This window comes from Schistocerca nitens, unplaced genomic scaffold (assembly GCF_023898315.1).
Source record: "Schistocerca nitens isolate TAMUIC-IGC-003100 unplaced genomic scaffold, iqSchNite1.1 HiC_scaffold_380, whole genome shotgun sequence".
In the NCBI taxonomy this organism is placed as follows: domain Eukaryota; kingdom Metazoa; phylum Arthropoda; class Insecta; order Orthoptera; family Acrididae; genus Schistocerca; species Schistocerca nitens.
This window is the reverse complement of record NW_026045914.1, coordinates 2,312,343-2,324,731: the sequence shown is the minus strand read 5'-3', so window position 1 is coordinate 2,324,731 and position 12,389 is coordinate 2,312,343.

Below are 12,389 nucleotides of genomic sequence, written 5' to 3'. Positions count from 1 at the left end.
AAAAATTTGTTTCTTCATCACCGGAAATCCGGAATCTAATTTAAAGTTCGCCCATAACAACAAAACAAAAGGGTAATAGAGACATTCAGCAAAACCCACATTTTTCTCAGTTAGTTCAGCTAGAACCGTTTCTCTGTTTATTTTATTGTGATCAGATCGAAACATTTTCATATTGTGATATTCTGGCGAAAATGAGCACAAAATATGATTGAAAGAAACAATCTCCGTGAAATTTGTAAATTTATGCATTAAAGCAACGCGACAATCTACAGTTCCTTCAGTGTATTGAAATTTATTTCTGATATTGGAGAGAACAACCTACACTGAATGACGTGAGCGTCAAAATCAGCTGATCGTAAGGGGTAAATGTCGTGTTAAGAAGAGCGAACGGAAGCACACAATGACGATACGTACAGCGTGTTAACAAATTAACGAAGGGGTAATGCATATAGTTGTTTCTACATTAAGTCAACTGGACAGGTTGAGCGTATGAAGTACCAAATAGCAGAGCTCCCTGTGAAACACCCTCATTGAAAATGGCGTGTACACATACGACTAAAGTTCTTTAAGATTCCAAACGTGAGCTAACACAAAAGTGCAACAGATGGGAGGTTTGCGCGCCCCTTTCTGTATCAGTGCAGTGCATGAAAAGTACGGGGAAAATGAGAGAGAAAGAGAGAAGGAAAGAAGACAGCGTAAACGTTCCAGATGAAAAGGATGAGAACGGAGTAACTGAACGAATAAAGACATGTCATAGTAAGGGGAAAGGAATGTACCAGGGTGAAAGGTGCAGATACGTTTCACATCAGAACTTATACCTCTACCCAAAACTTGAGAGTAATAAAGAAATGACAAAACGCTTTTAACTGGATAACTGAAGAGCTACAGAATAAAATGAACTTAATCATGCGGATGTTTATCTCACAAATATATCCAAAACCTTTAAACAACCACCTTCATAATTCGCAAATACTCATTTAAAAGAAAGAAGTATGTATAGGAAATTTCTTCCCTTAAAAACGTTACATTTAATATGGTACGTGATTATCCTCCCGGGCCTTATAGTGGCGTGTCACGTTTTCAGTCAATACGTTTCAGATTCAGAGACGTAGCTGTCATTTTAGTTTTTGAATACTTTCCATCACGCAAACCTTACGTCCCGTTGCAGTTCGATGTAAGCGCTTATTACCACGAATGAGAAGCAACTACGAAAAACCGTCCATTAAGTATGATCAACTCTACCAGGGGAAAATTGGGCTTGTGGTTGCAGTATCTCAAGATAGACATCAGCTTCTCTCCGTGGATAACCAATAAAGATGTACAGCCACGGAGAAAATTGCCTTCCCATACCCGGTGTGAATCACAAGCAGCCGTTTATCTTGATACCAACGTCGACGAAGCGCAAATATTTCACGGACATATAGTGATGTTCTGCCAGAGAGGCTGTAAATCCTCAATGAAGTAGCAGCAATTGGCCAAAGAAGTTTTCTGCTGTCACTGCGACCAGAAAGAACGTACCGAAATGCAATCGTAATCGCTATTGTGGGCTACAGATCGAGCGTTTGGGCTCACAGAGCCACAGAGGTTAGGACAGCACAGGCTCTACTGGGAGCACAGAGAAGTGTACTCCTGCACTTGACAGGCCATAACACCGTCTGAGGCGCTGCGGTGGTAATAGGCTTGCTGTCTCTAGACCCGAGCTTAAGATAGGGAGGTCCACAATTTTGGCTGACAAATGGCGAACATGATAAGCTAAAAGAGGTACTGGACATATGAGCCACATCGAATAAATGATGACATGCACTGATAGAGAATGACGTGAAATCTGGGACAGGGCAAAAATAGCTGTAGGGACATGGTCCATACCTAACTGCTTACTGAGTATACTTGTTAGTGTGGAGCAATCGGCACCCTGACCACATCGTCTAAGAAATTGCCATCAGCGTACATGTTACAGACAACGAAAGGAACGTCTTTGGCAATACTACAGTCTGTAACATAATAGGGAATGAGGAACTGTGGAATCAGCTGCATTGACTTAAGGCTAAAACATCAGTTTATGAACTTCAAGCCTACATAGCAGAGAGGCAACGAAGACGAGGCCACGCATCATGGAAACGACACACAACACGGCAATATATCCACCGACGACAACCTTCCAGGAGCAGTGAGGAGATGAGCCTCGATGAGGACAAGGAAGGATTTCCTGAGACCCTAACAGCCACTTAGTAAATGAATCGACTTCATCTACTTCTGGTATGATGGACGTGGGAGAATTATGGGCAAATTTTAAACACATTGTAAATCACGTATTGGAGAAGTATGTGCCGAAAAAGTGGTTTACGTACGGAAAACACCCACCGTGGTTTAACAGCGCAATTCGGAGAGTGCTCAGGAAGCAAAGGCAATTGCACTCGCGGTACAAGAAAGATCGGGAGAATGAGGATAGGCAAAAGTTAGTAGAGATTCGTGCTGCTGTAAAAAGAGTGATGCGCGAGGATACAACCAATACCACCGTCATACTTTAGCAAAAGATCTTGCTGAAAACCCAAGGAAATTCTGGTCTTACGTAAAATCGGTAAGCGGGTCGAAGGCTTCCATCCACTCAGTCACTGATCAGTCTGGCCTGGCAACGGAAGACAGCAAAACGAAAGCTGAAATTTTAAATTTAGCATTTGAGAAATCTTTCACGAAGGAGGATCGTACAAACATACCGCCGTTTGAGTCTCGTACAGATTCCCGTATGGAGGACATAGTGATAGACATCCCTGGGGTTGTGATGCAGCTGAATGGGTTGAAAATAAATAAATCACCAGGTCTTGACGGGATTCAAATTCGGTTTTACACAGAGTACTCTACTGCATTGGCTCCTTACTTAGCTTGCATTTATCGCGAATCTCTTGCCCAACGTAAAGTTCAGAGCGACTAGGAAAAAGCGCAGGTGACGCCTGCATATAAGAAGGGTAGAAGGACGGATCCTCAAAATTACAGGCCAGTATCCTTAACATCGGTTTACTGCAGGATTCTCGAACATATTCTCAGTTCGAATATAATGAATTTCCTTGAGACAGAGAAGTTGCTGTCCATGCATCGGCACGGCTTTAGAAAGCATCGCTCTTGCGAAACGCAACTCGCCCTTTTTTCAAATGATGTCTTGCGAACCACGGATGAAGGGTATCAGACGGATGCCATATTCCTTGACTTCCGGAAAGCGTTTGACTCGGTACCCCACTGCAGACTCTAACTAAGGTACGAGCATATCGGATTGGTTCCCAAGTGTGTGAGTGGCTCCAAGACTTCTTAAGTAATAGGACCCACTACGTTGTCCTCGATGGTGAGTGTTCATCGGAGATGAGGGTATCATCTGGAGTGCCCCAGGGAAGTGTGGTGGGTCTGCTGTTGTTTTCTATCTACATAAATGACCTTTTGGATAGGGTGGATAGCAATGTGCGACAGTTTGCTGATGATGCTGTGGTGTACGGGAAGGTGTCGTCGTTGAGTGACTGTAGGAGGATACAAGATGACTTGGACAGGATTTGTGATTGGTGTAAAGAATGGCAACTAACTCTAAATATAGATAAATATAAATTAATGCAGATGAATAGGAAAAAGAATCTTGTAATGTTTGAATACTCCATTAGTAGTGTAGCGCTTGACACAGTCACGTCGATTAAATATTTGGGCGTAACATTGCCGAGCGATATGAAGTGGGACGAGCATGTAATGGCAGTTGTGGGGAAGGCGGATAGTTGTCTTCGGTTCATTGGTAGAATTTTGGGAAGATGCGGTTCATCTGTAAAGGAGACCGCTTATAAAACACTAATACGACCTATTCTTGAGTACTGTTCGAGCGTTTGGGATCCCTATCAGGTCGGATTGAGGGAGGACATAGAAGCAATTCAGAGGCGGGCTGCTAGATTTGTTACTGGTAGGTTTGATCATCACGCGAGTGTTACGTAAATGCTTCAGGAACTCGGGTGATAGCCTCTAGTGGAAATGAGGCGTTCTTTTCGTGAATCACTTATGTGGAAATTTAGAGAACCAGCATTTGAGGCTGACTGCAGTACAATTTCACTGACGCCAACTTACATTTCGCGGAAAGACCACAAAGATAAGATAAGAGGGTTAGGGCTCGTACAGAGGCATATAGGCAGTCATTTTTCCCTCGTTCTGTTTGGGAGTGGAACAGGAAGAGAAGATGCTAGTTGTGGCACGAGGTACCCTCCGCCATGCACCGTATGGTGGATTGTGGAGTATGTATGTATATGTAGATGTAGACCTAAAAATCTCCACACCTTTGTGTGGTGTCACCGCCAGACACCACACTTGCTAGGTGGTAGCTTAAATCGGCCGCGGTCCATTAGTACATGTCGGACCCGCGTGTCGCCACTGTCAGGATCGCAGACCGAGCGCCACCACAAGGCAGGTCTCGAGAGACGTACTAGCACTCGCCCCAGTTGTACGGACGACGGTGCTAGCGACTACACGTACGAAGCCTTTCTCTCATTTGCCGAGAGACAGTTAGAATAGCCTTCAGCTAAGTCCATGGCTACGACCTAGCGAGGCGCCATTTGTACCATTGCATGTATCTCAAGATAGTCTCACTTGTATCATCAAGAATGCTGTATACCAAAGGACGATATAAAAGTTAAGTGTTCTAGTAGCTACGTTCTTTTCTTTATCACATTCATTACGAATCCTGTTCCAGACTTCGCGCCAGTTGGTGTGTGTGTACGTGTGCCCTTTCGGCTACCCGTCACTGTGGACTGGCAGCCTTGTCAGTCCACTACATTGGCGACGAGTCTAAAAAGGGACTTCAGCGTTCGTATTGTATTAATTTGCTTGTGTCATGGCTTCGCCACATTCTCCAGATGTACTGTCCGAATTTTATCGCTTGCAGAATCAGCAGACGCAGGCGTTATTGGATGCCCTGGGACAGCTCGTCCAGGGTCAACGTGCGCTGCAAAACGATGCGGCCGCCGCCGCTTCATCGCTACCGCCGCCACAACACGCTGTTGCACCGTCCTTCCGTAGTTTTGATTCAACCCAAGAAACATGGCCGGAATGGTCTCGACAATTTGGATTTCATCTCGCCGCCTACAGAATTCAAGGTAATGAGCGGCAGCCGTTTTTGCTTTCGTGTGTAGGTGTGTTCACCTACCGTGTGATAGTGAAATTGTTTCCCCGGCGCGACGTAGCAACTCTGTCATACGAAGAAATTTTGTCTGCTTTAGATGCCTATTTCAAAGACACGGTAAATGTCGTTGCAAAAAGGTATACGTTCTTTCGTACAAAACGTACGGCCGGTCAGACTAATTGGGAGTGGGTTGCAACTTTGCAAGGACTTACTAGGGAGTGTGCATTTGAATGTGACGGTGGCCTCACTTATTCAGATACTATGGTGCGTGATGCAATAGCGCAGAACGTTTCTGATGTTCGCATGAGGGAACAGATTTTGAAACTAGTTAATCCCTCCCTTCAACAAGTGATAGACATTTTAGATAGGCAAGACACACTTGACTTTGCTCAGGAATCATTTGCAACTTCGCCAGCCGTGTGTCACATTGACCGGCCCGCCGGGCCCACTGCACGGAACGCTAACCTGCCCTCGCGCACGTCCGCGCAGCCATGTGTCCCGCGCAAGCAAGCAAATGCAGTGAAATCATGCCCGCGGTGTGCAACTAGACATTCGCGTGTTAATTGCCCGTCACGCCAAGCTATTTGCTTTTTCTGTAATAAGAAAGGGCATGTTCAAAGTGTTTGCCAGGTAAAGCTCAGATAAGACAATCACAACCATTCCAGGCCCTTTGCTTCGCGCCGGAATCGAATCAAGGACACACAGGCTCGGGAACCTTCGCCCATGGACATTCATGTAGTTAGTGCCACTCCGCCCAGTGTTCCTCTCGCTAACAGTGACTGTGTTCGTCCCACTAAAAGTGTGCGTCGACGTCGACGGAAGTCCGGTCACGTCGCGCGTGATTCTGTTCCAGTGTCTGTTCAAGTTGCACAAAACAGTCGCTCTTGTCGTCAGCAGGACAATAAACTTTCTGTAGATTTGGACTTTGCCGGACAAGTGATACCGTTCCAGCTCGATACCGGAGCTGCAGTTTCATTGCTCAATCACGCCACGTACAAACAACTGGGCGCACCTCCGTTGCGTGCCGCAAATGATCAGCTCACGAGTTATTCCGGACAGAACATCCCTGTGTTAGGACAGTGCAGCCTTCTTGCAACATACAAGGGACAAAAAAAACTTGTATCTTTTTACGTTCTTCGTTCTTCTTCGGCAGTGAACTTGTTTGGTTAAGATTTATTTCAGTTGTTTAACTTGTCTATCGTCAATCAGGTCCTATCAGTGTACCAGACTGTGCCTTCAGACAGTGATTCTCGTCTATGTGAAGACTTTGCAGACATTGTTGCACCGGGCCTTGGTTGCGCTAAGAACTATGAAGCACATTTGGAACTGAAAGTAAACGCGCAACCGAAATTTTTCAGAGCGCGCAATGTTCCCCACGCATTGCGTGATGAGGTCGCCAACCGCTACGATATCTTGTATCGGTCCACTGATAAGCACGGAAACGCCGATGCGTTGTCCCGTTTGCCTGTTGCTGCGGATAAGGCATTCGAGTCTTCTGAACTTGCTTGCATGTTCATTGATTCGGAAACCGATGATGTGGTCGACTCGTTTCCGGTTGATTTTCGTCGTGTAGCTACAGCCACACTTGCTGACCCTGTCCTTGCTACCGTTTTGCGTTTTGTTGCTACGCAATGGCCCTTGTCAAAGTCACGGATCGAGGATCCGTTGGTTCGCCGATTTTTTGCTCACAAGGAGAGACTTTTTGTATGACGTCGTGTTTTGTTGTTGCGTTCTGATAATGATCAGTCTAGGGTCGTGGTCCCACGATCGTTACAGTCCTCTGTCTTAAAGCTTCTCCACCAAGGACATTGGGGTATCATGCAAATTGTTTATTTGCTCGTCAGCACTGTACTTGGTTCGGAATCGATGCTGCGATTACGAATATGTGCTCCTCTTGCATGGCGTGTGCCGAACAACAATCCGCACCGCCGCGGAAATTCTTTGCATGGCCGCACGCCACTTCCCCTTGGCAACGCTTGCACATAGATTTTGCTGGTCCATTCTGGAATGCTCGATGGTTGGTTGTTGTCGATTCCTTCGGTAATTTTCCTTTTGTTGTCCGGCTGTCTTCTATGACGTCTTCTGCCACAATCCAAGTGTTGTCCGCTATCTTTTGCATTGACGGTCTTCCGCAGACTATTGTTTCCGACAATGGCCCACAATTCATGTCTGCCGAATTTCAGTCATTCTGCAAGGCCAATGGTATTCACCATCTGACATCCGCGCCGTTTTCGCCACAGTCAAACTGTGCCGCAGAACGATTGGTCCGGACTTTCAAGTCACAGATGTTGAAGTTGAAAGAGTCGCATTCTCGGGAGGACGCATTGTTGCTCTTTTTGTCTTCGTATCGCTCTCAGCCCCCCGATGGTCGCTCGCCGGCTAAGTTGCTCCACGGTCGTCCTCATCGAACCTTGATGTCTTTGCTGCATCCGCCGCATCAGGTTCCTGTGCAGCAGCAGACTCCTGCTTTTGCTCCTGGCGACGTTGTCTTCTATCGCAACTATCGAGGTTCACAGCGTTGGCTCGCAGGGCGCATTCTTCGCTGCCTCGGCCGCGCGATGTATTTGGTTTTGGGGGCCTCTGGTGAGGTGCGTCGGCATCTCAATCAGCTGCGCCTCTGTCGTCGCCTGGGTTCTGCCGCTCCCCCTCTGCTTTCAGCGACGGTGCCGTCCGGTCAGCGCCCTGGAGACCCATCTACTGGCTCGCCTCATCCCCAGGTGTTACCGACGCTGCCTTCCCTATTGCCTAGTGGCGACATGCCGCCGCTGCCGCCGCCGCCTGTTCTCTCGCCGGCGCCGCCCGCAGTGGACGCTTTGCTGCAGCCGCCCAGCGCCTCCCTGGGTCACGCGCCGCCGATCGCTTCCCGTGACCAGCTGTCCTCCGCCATGGAACTCTTGCCCGCTCCGGCCCAGATGTCGTCATCGCGCGTCGGATCCCCCGACGCAATGGAGGTCGACCCTTCGGCCCCTCCTGTCTCCTTACGGGCGCATCCACCGCATGTTGACGTGCACCCTGGACTAGGTTTTCAGGCGTTTCCTAGCTCCCCTCGGACCGAATGGCAGGGTGCGTGTGGCACGGCCTCGCCTGTTGTTAGGCTCCCCACCCCATCGCATACGTCAACATGGGGTCCTCCCCACGGAGGGCGGAAGCCTTATCACACGACCGTTCGCCGATTTGCGGGGGAGGAATGTGGTGTCACCGCCAGACACCACACTTGCTAGGTGGTAGCTTAAATCGGCCGCGGTCCATTAGTACATGTCGGACCCGCGTGTCGCCACTTTCAGGATCGCAGACCGAGCGCCACCACAAGGCAGGTCTCGAGAGACGTACTAGCACTCGCCCCAGTTGTACGGACGACAGTGCTAGCGACTACACTGACGAAGCCTTTCTCTCATTTGCCGAGAGACAGTTAGAATAGCCTTCAGCTAAGTTAATGGCTACGACCTAGCAAGGCGCCATTTGTACCATTGCATGTATCTCAAGATAGTCTCACTTGTATCATCAAGAATGCTGTATACCAAAGGACGATATAAAAGTTAAGTGTTCTAGTAGCCACGTTCTTTTCTTTATCACATTCATTACGAATACTGTTCCAGACTTCGCGCCAGTCAGCGTGTGTGTACGTGTGCCCTTTCGGCTACCCGTCACTGTGGACTGGCTGCCTTGTCAGTCCACTACACTTTGGTGGCACAGCAGCACAGCCCCTGTGATTCCTGAGTTGTACCTCAGTGCCGTATGGGATAACTATCCAGAGAAACAAGTAATCTAGCTAGGTTCTAATACGAAGTACTGTAGTGTAGTTTAGTTTAGCGCTGTGTAGGACGTAGGTTGCAAGTGCTACTCTGAGATGAAGATGTTGGCACAGGAGAGGAATTAGTGGCGGGCCGCATCAAACCAGCCAGAAGACTGATGACCCAAACAAAAAAAAGGTTTTCATTCTAGATTGTGGCCTCTGTATGTGTATGGGAGGAGGGAGGTGGTTCAGTCCGACTTCTCGACAGTCTTGTGAATGACTTGGCGTTACAGGTAGATTCTCAAACCTTATCTGTGTCCAGTAAATATTAGTGGGGGAGTGGTTCGTGATTGCTCATATCATGGTTGTCACGCAAGGCAATCGCCTTCCCCTTTCCACATGCCCCATGTTAGATTCGTTCGTCGGCGTATCCAAAGTGCAGCACGAAACTTCCGGTACATCCTCATCCGACGATATACAGACAACCTAGCCCGAACTTTATTGCTACCCTTGTCACCTATCCCCACTGGCAGACATGTGCTCTATACTTCCGGATGCCACTCTTTCACTAAATCCCAAGCGTTTTCCAAAGGCATAAGCCATTTGTGCTTAGTGAACTCCGTGAGTTTTTCCCCAGCTTCTTTCTTAGTACCTGCTAGTTACAAACCCAAACTATGTTGGCTGAGATATGTAGTCAATCCTGACACAGTCGCCACATCTGTAACCTTCGGGTGTTGTTGGATGTGACTGTAGCAAATTAGTAAAGAACCACAGACTAACATTGTTCCGTAGCAGATCGCTAACCAGTCGATCATCTGTTTCAGGCGTTCGACTTCATTTCTTACAGCAGATGGCTCAAAAAGGTTCAGATGGCTCTGAGCACTATGGGACTTAACATCTATGGTCATCAGTCCCCTAGAACTTAGAACTACTTAAACCTAACTAACCTAAGGACAGCACACAACACCCAGCCATCACGAGGCAGAGAAAATCCCTGACCCCGCCGGGAATCGAACCCGGGAATACAGCAGATGTTTCATCGCTTAGTAAGGAACTGATTTGCGAAAGGGGAATTAGCGAAGCTACAGACAATGAAATTCGAGATAATTTGGTGAAATATATACTCAAAAATGAACACATAAATGAGAAAAAAGTCTATACAAGTTAACATAGATTATCACTCACGGAATTCAGCCGCTGGGCGATCATTATATTTGCCAAAGGATAAGCTGAAAGTGTACAACTTCACACAACAAAACCATCTTCAGAGTATAGACCACACAACGGAGAGTGCACTGAAATGAAACAACGGGTATCGCTATACAAAAAAAAAAAAAAAAAAAACAGCTAACACGATGACTATAACACCGGTCGGCCCAAGCAGCTTTCCACGCTACATGTCAGTCTGCAGTACCAGTACCTCTCGGCGCACACGTAGCGGTAGTAGAGTCCCAGCTATTGTATTTTCGATGTGCTTAGTACCTCTAAACATTACGAGTGGTTCGAGGATGACTAAACTAGGCTGTTCCCATGGTAATGGAAAGCACTAGCTGCCAAATGTCGGTGAGTACCGTACACTGAACCTGGCGGTGTTGCACCTCTGCAGACTGCAACGGAATGGACTGGAGAGCTGCACCTCTGATTACTTACAGACTCGGTCAATGAGCTACGGTACAGCTCCGCGGTGCACGAGAAAGTCCCTGTAGCCAACCAAACAGGTGTGAGAAGTGGAAACGTTCCTTCTGTCCTGGCCGCCTGGGTTGGCTGAGTTCCGGTTCTCAAGTTGGGTGACCTGAACGGGAGTGAATTCTCAGAACGCAGGAGAACTGTGTGTGCCTCCGTCACCGCGTGGCTTCCATAACGACTCGAAAAAACGGCCAGAGGGCCAAACTAGATTTCACCATGTGGGGCGTTTCCTATATTAATTAATCGTGAAATGTTAAATTTGTCCTGCATCTCCAACTGATGGAACTGTATGTAGGTAATGCCTCGATAGTGTGTGTGGACTTCGGGAAAGTAATTTAATAGTGTCAGTTCAGTAATTAATTTCGATGAATTGTGAAGTAATTAATCAACTCATCTCAGCTAAGTGTCAGTTCATTCGGATCTTTTTCTTTATTTTCAGTTAGAATCTGAGATGTGGATTGAAGGATTAATTTTATTACTCTCTCTTCCTTTGTGGTGGGGAATGGTCTGGATAGATGCTGTGGCCTGGATACGTGTATCTTGCGTTTGACAAAACCACTGTACTACAAACTGAAACGAGAGTCACAGTTATTTTTTGTCATCCACGTGATGCTTTTCATACGAGCCCGCCTCTGAGACACCAAGAAACGGACGCACGTTGAGGTTCGTCTATTGAGAAATACACAACTGTAGAGGACGTGCATCTCATCAAATTTAAGCTCTCCAGAGAGCTGTCTTGTGGACACTCTTGGCCTTCTATTTGGCGTTGCTGGTATAGATCGACCTTGTCATATCCCTTGTGCCTCGCAACGGTCACCGAACATCTAAAACGACACTTGGTGGTACCTTCCACTTCGTTGGAGTTGTGTCACTGTCTCACTCGTAGTGAAGCTTCCGAGGAATCTGTAACAGAGAGGAAAGGGCATTAACTGACGGGTCCAGCACACGGATTCTCGATACACTCATCTGACCTCTTATTCGAAGCCTGGAGTTCTCCTTTGCAGTGCTGTTGGTCACTTTTGCGGTTTTTTCCAAAATCTTGCTGCCAGTCATGCGACTGCTCACATTTTCTCGTTATATTTCTCTTAATTCGCAGCCAGCTTTTCACCACTAGCGTACTAGATAGGTGGATTGCTGACACAGACTGCCACAGTTTTGGATAACGAAATCCAGCAAAAAACTGGTTGGTACTGCAAACGTGGAAAGTAAAGAGGCCGAGCAAGTAACTGAAACGACTCGTAGTCATATGTAGCCCACAAGGTTTTCAACCGAGATAAAGTTAAAACTACGGGCACTGACTGCTCTGTTCTTCAGAGAAGCTGTGCCACTGGAGTCCGCAAGTGTCTCCACCACTGAAAATGGGTGCGCAGCCTGTGGAAAGGAAAAGCATTTTACACCAGTGCAATTTTCATCAGGAGGTTTCTTTACAGAGGTCGGTACAATCGGATGAAAGTCACCGGCAATGAGTACAGGCAGGTTGCTAGAAGGTCGTGAAAAGCGTTGAATCATCAAACGAACACGTCACCAAAGACAGTGTCGTTACTCATGGTGAGACATCGTCAGAAGCCACGGTAGGTACTGTTTAGTGAGACAGCGCGCTATGGTTCACTGTATAAAACCGTATCGGTACACTCCACTGTAATGCGGAACTGACTATTAGATGCCACAAGAGGTGGATCTTCCAGTATGAAACGAGTTGGGCAGTACTAGATTGTCAGCAGAAAACGTAGTAACTGTAGACTGAGTCTATTAGGAGAACACAGCAAGTCTGAACGTGAAGTAGTTACTGGATGTCAACTGAGTACAAAGAAAATGGTGATACGGTATGAGGGC